Source organism: Staurois parvus, unplaced genomic scaffold (genome assembly GCF_062004578.1).
Source record: "Staurois parvus isolate SC_StPar_1 unplaced genomic scaffold, SC_StPar_1.0 ptg000239l, whole genome shotgun sequence".
NCBI lineage: Eukaryota > Metazoa > Chordata > Amphibia > Anura > Ranidae > Staurois > Staurois parvus.
Genome location: NW_028318035.1, coordinates 2,318,505 through 2,324,504, shown reverse-complemented (window position 1 = coordinate 2,324,504; position 6,000 = coordinate 2,318,505).

Sequence of the window (6,000 nt, the reverse complement as noted above, 5' to 3'; positions counted from 1 at the left end):
ACTGACACTGTCCCTCAGGGGGAGTGAACGGCCAATGGCCTAACTGCCATTCTTAGTCCTTATTCACACAGGTAGAAGGCTGGAAAAAAATGCAGGCATGTGCATTGCTGTAGTTACATGCATGTGTGTCACCAGGGGCAGACTGACAACCCATGGGGCCCCTGGGCAATAGGGGATCATGGGGCCCCTGTGTCCTCGCCCAAACTCAAAAAAGCCTATGAAAAAGGTACCAGGGGCATCTCATGGGGCCCCCTACTGACCCCGGGCCCTCGGGCAGTGCCCGAGTTTCCAAATGGTCAATCCGCCCCTGTGTGTTACTTACCTTACTGCCGAAAAGGCCCGTTCAGTCTTGAGCAAGCCATTGTCATGGGGACCGCTTCGCAACCATGTGCCAAATGTGGCGGGGCTGGGTGTGGCGCATTATTTCAAGTAAAATTCCCCATGGGAATAAAAAACAGCCATTTGGGAGGCAGCAATATCACAGCCTGCATTTCTCTAAACTGACTTTAACCTACAATCTGGGAAGTCATCCACTTCTGCCACTTGGTGGCTGGGCTGTGGAAAAAAACAGACAGCTGAGCCGTAGTTTTACCACCTCCACTATCCGCTCACCTGGACTATCACAATACAGCCGGACAGGGCTGTACACATGCTGCAGCTGTGATGCTTTGTGGTCGTGGCATTTTAACTTGGGGTGCAATGTTTGACAAGCAGAACCATTTGTCAATTATGCCCACTGTGTTTAATGGAGCTGCACTGCCACCACATGCAATGCATGAGATTGTGTTGTGGTTGTGTTGCATTACAGGGTTACACCTGGGGGTGAGGAGGTCTTATATCACCTCCCTCCTCTTCACATCAGTTGTCCCCATCCGTGTTTCCCTTTAAATCCGAGGTCCCCATCAGAGTGCCTCCTTACATCAGAGGTCGCTATCAGAGTGCCCCGTTACATCAGAGGTCCCTATCAGAGTGCCCCCTTACATCAGAGGTCCCCATCAGTGTGCCTCCTTATACCAGAGGCCCCTATCAGAGTGCCCCCTTACATCAGAGGTCTCTATCAGAGTGCCCCCTTACATTAGAGGTCCCCATCAGAGTGCCTCCTTACACCAGAGGCCCCTATCAGAGTGTCCTCTTACATCAGAGGTCCCCATCAGAGTGCCTCCTTACATCATAGGTCCTCATCAGAGTTTCCCCTTACATCAGAGGTCCCCATCAGTGTGCCTCCTTATACCAGAGGCCCCGATCAGAGTGCCCCCTTACATCAGAGGTCTCTATCAGAGTGCCCTCTTACATCAGAGGTCCCATCAGAGTGTCCTCTTACATCAGAAGTCCCATCAGAGTGCCCCCTTACACCAGAGGTCCCCATCAGAGTGCCTCCTTACATCAGAGGTCCCCATCAGAATTTCCCCTTACATTAGAGGTCCCCATCAAAGTTTCCCCTTACATCAGAGGTCCCTATCAGTGTATCCCCTTACATCAGAGGTCCCTATCAGTGTATCCCCTTACATCAGAGGTCCCTATCAGTGTATCCCCTTACATCAGAGGTCCCTATCAGTGTATCCCCTTGCATCAGAGGTCCCTATCAGTGTATCCCCTTACATCAGAGGTCCCAATCAGTGTATCCCCTTGCATCAGAGGTCCCTATCAGTGTATCCCCTTACATCAGATGTCCCTATCAGTGTATCCCCTTACATCAGATGTCCCTATCAGTGTATCCCCTTACATCAGAGGTCCCTATCAGTGTATCCCCTTGCATCAGAGGTCCCTATCAGTGTATCCCCTTACATCAGAGGTCCCTATCAGTGTATCCCCTTACATCAGAGGTCCCCATCAGAGTGCCCCCTTACATCAGAGGTCCCTATCAGTGTATCCCCTTACATCAGAGGTCCCCCTTACATCAGATGTCCCTATCAGTGTATCCCCTTACACCAGAGGTCCCCATCAGAGTGCCCCCTTACATCAGATGTCCCTATCAGTGTATCCCCTTACATCAGAGGTCCCTATCAGTGTATCCCCTTACACCAGAGGTCCCCATCAGAGTGCCCCCTTTCGTGCTTGTCACTTCGAATAATTTCAGATGAAGGCTGTGTACTAACCATCAGACTATCATTGGGTAGCATAGTGGCTAAGTGGTTAGCAGTACTCGGGTCGTTGGTTAGAATCCCAACCACAGCATCACCTCCCTGGAGTTTGCAGGTTCTCCCTGTGCCTGCATGGGTTTCCTCCAGGTACTCCGGTTTCCTTCCACACTCCAAAGACATGCTGGTAGGTTAATTGCCTCCTGTCTAAATTGGCCCTAGTATGTGTATGTATGAATGGGAGTTAATGACCTTAGACCCTTGAGGGTTAGGGACTGATGTGAATATACAATATACTGTATATGTAAAGCGCTGCATACATTGATGGCGCTATATAAGTACCTATAATAAATAAATAAATATGGCTTTGTAGGCGGTATTTTTTGTACCATTTTCTGACCATGTGTACTAGGCTTTAGTTAATATCCCTCCTAGGCAGTTTCTGTTAGCACCAGATTGTCCACCACACTATCACAGTCCCACTATAAGTCGCAGATCACCATGGCTAGTATAGCATCTATAGCTGTGTAAATTCCAGTATATATACCATAGTTTGTAGACGCTATATACTTCATACAAACCAACTAATATACACTCATTTGGATTTTTTTCAAAGACATGCAGCAGAATACATTTTGGTCTGATTTTTAATAGAAATTTGATTTTATTGCATGTTTTATAATGGAAAAAAATATATAGTTTTTTTTGCTTAAATTTTCTATATTTTCTATATTAAAAAAATTAAAAAATCCAGTGGTGCTCAAATACCACCAAAAGGAAGCTCTATTTGTGTGGGAAAAAAAATGATATCAATGTGTTGCATGACCGTTGCAAATTGCCAGTTAAAGTAGCGGAGTGCTGAATAACAAAAAAATGCCCTGGTCATGAAGGGGGTAAAACCTTCCAGAGGTCAAGTGGTTAATCTGAATGATCAGCAAGTTTGTAGACTTACTTTGTGAAGACCCCCACGTATTTCTTTCCTGGAACTCTGTGACACACAGTCACTATGCCGTGTGGGTAGGTATCACTGTGTCACACATTTTACAGAGCCTGCCTCCTGATCTACAAGAGGTGCTGAGAGGAGGAGTTTCAGGAGGCGGAGTCAGGACAGGAGTCACAGCATGAAGGCAGCAAGGTACCATGGGATATGTAGTCCACAGAAAATGAAAGTAAACAGCAGAGGAGAAGCTGCAAAGCACGCAGGGTCAGGAAGTAGTGGAAAGAGATGGCAGCAGACAGGCAGAACTCACAACATGAAGGGAGATTTTTCAAGTAAGATTATATTGGAATGTCAATAAGAACTTTTGTTTGTTTTTACAATCCTGATGCAGGGGCGGACTGACAACTCATGGGGCCCCCAGGCAATAGGGGATCATGGGGCCCCTGTGTCCTTGCCCAAACTCCAAAAAGCCTATGAAAAAGGTACCAGGGGAATCTCATGGGGCCCCCTACTGACCCCGGGCCCTCAGGCAGCGCCCGAGTTTCCGAATGATAAGTCCGCCCTTGTCCTGATGTCATAAAATGAAATAGCATGTTGTGACCATAGATCTCCTAAGGCCAGGCTCTCACCTGTGCGTGTTTTTTACGCGTTTTGTGTTTTGCAGGAACGCAGTGCATGCCGTTTATCATGATTTCCTCTGGATCACGTTCACATCTATGCAATTTTTGCGGGTGCGTTTGTTGGAAAAGGTCAGTGACTTCTTTTCCCGCAGCAGTCTGTGTGACCCCGCAATTGCCAGTTAAAGTTGCGCAGTGCTGAATAACAAAAAATGCCCTGGTCATGAAGGAGGTAAAACCTTCCAGAGGTCAAGTGGTTAACCTGAATGTTGTGACCATAGATCTCCTAAGGCCAGGCTCACACCTGTGCGTGTTTTTTCATGCGTTTTGTGTTTTGCAGGAACGCAGTGCATGCCGTTTATCATGGTTTCCTCTGGATCACATTCACATCTATGCAGTTTTTGCGGGTGCGTTTTTTGGAAAGGGTCAGGGACTTCTTTTCCCGCAGCAGTTTGCGTGACCCCGCAATTACCAGTTAAAGTAGCACAGTGCTGAGTAACAAAAAATGCCCTGGTCATGAAGGCGGTAAAACCTTCCAATAAACTTCAATGTCAAGTGTTGCGTTTTTGGTGCATTTTTGATGCGTTTTACGTTTTGAATCTGGCCAGCAACAAGTTGTAAATAAAATTGTAATTGTAAAGTTGTAAAATTAAATAAATGAAAAACGCATCAAAAACATGTCAAAAACGCATGTGCAAACACGCAAAAAGCACTGCAGAAATGAATCAAACGCAAACTGCATAGGTGTGAACCTAGCCTAAGTCTAGGTTCACACCTAAGCCTTTTTTGGTGCGTTTTGCATTTTTCAGACACGCACTACAGTCCATTTAACATGATTTCCTATGGGACACATTCACATCTCCGCGTTTTCACCCGGTGCGGTTTTTGGAAAGGGTCAGGGATTTTTTTAAACGCAAAGCGTCACGTTTCGGTTCAATAGACTTCAATGGAGACGCTGCGGAAATGCATGTAGCTCATTTTTGATGCATTTTGCATTCTAATCTGCCCAGCAACAAGCAAAAAAGAAAATGCTGCAAAAACGCACCGCAAAAAGCACTGCAGAAATGGATCAAATGCAAACTGCATAGGTGTGAACCTAAACCAGGAGCTGTCCCTGAAACTCAGAAAAGTAGGCAATCATGTTCCAGCTGGATATTATTGCTCCTCATTTTATAATATTTAGATATACACATGGGAAATATTTACAGAACATAATAAGAATGTAAAGTAGAACTGTTAGAAGAAAAGAATATGTGCACTAAACTATGCGTGTATCTGCACTTACAGCTTCTCTTAGCCGTGGTTCACACTGGCATGATTTGTCATGCGATTTGACAGTTCCAAATCGCATGACAAGTCGCACCCTATTGTTGCCAATGGTACCGTTTAAATTGGTGCAACAGACTCTGCGGTGCTGCACCGATTTGAAAAAAGGTTCCGGCACTATTTTTTGCCATTTCAGGTGCAACTTGCATAGACATCTGTGCATGAAGTCGCACAATGTCAGGCAAGTCGCACCTGAAATCGCACCTGAAATTGCTTTGAAATTGTGTAACCAGGGGCGGAATGACCATTTGGAAACTCGGGCACTGCCCGAGGGCCTGGGATCAGTAGGGGGCCCCATGAGATGCCCCTGGTACCTTTTTCATAGGTTTTTTTGAGTTTGGGCAAGGACACACGGGCCCCATGATCCCCTATTGCCCGGGGGCCCCATGAGTTGTCAGTCCGCCCCTGTGTGCGACTTCAAGTGAAGTTGCACGATTTCAAAGTCGGAATCCAGGGCTTAGTCCTCTTGCAAAGTCCCACGTACACCTGTTGATCCTGCCAGTGAGGTCCAACTAATGCAGTGTCCTGTGATGGTGTGTCGACAATGCTGCACTGTTCCTGAATTCACAGCAGAGTTGTCACCCATGAAATAACTGCCTGGTGACACTACAGTGGGGTGAGAAGAGGTTACAGGGGGTGTGGCTATCAGTATTGTCACTGCTGAGTAACAAGCCTGTGCCTCGTCAATCAGCACCTGGCCACACCCATCTCTTGGCAGCACTGCCTCTGTTACTGTATCCCTCCCACTGTGAGCTGCAGTGTCTGGGAGGGGGAATGTGTGAGACACAAATGAAGGATTTTGCTCAGTCAGGGAAGGAAAGGAAGGTTTTCTGTACTTTATGGGTTTTGAGCATCGCATAGTAACTGGATTTAGTCCTCCTGTAGACTGTCATACAGGAGACTTTAGTTGGACTGTAAGGGCCGGTTCACACTATAGAAACGCAGTCCAGATGTGTTCCAGAAACGTTTCCGCATGTGCGTTTTTGAAGCATTTCTGTGCGTTTTTTATGCATTCCAGTTAATTTTTTCCCCTCTCTTT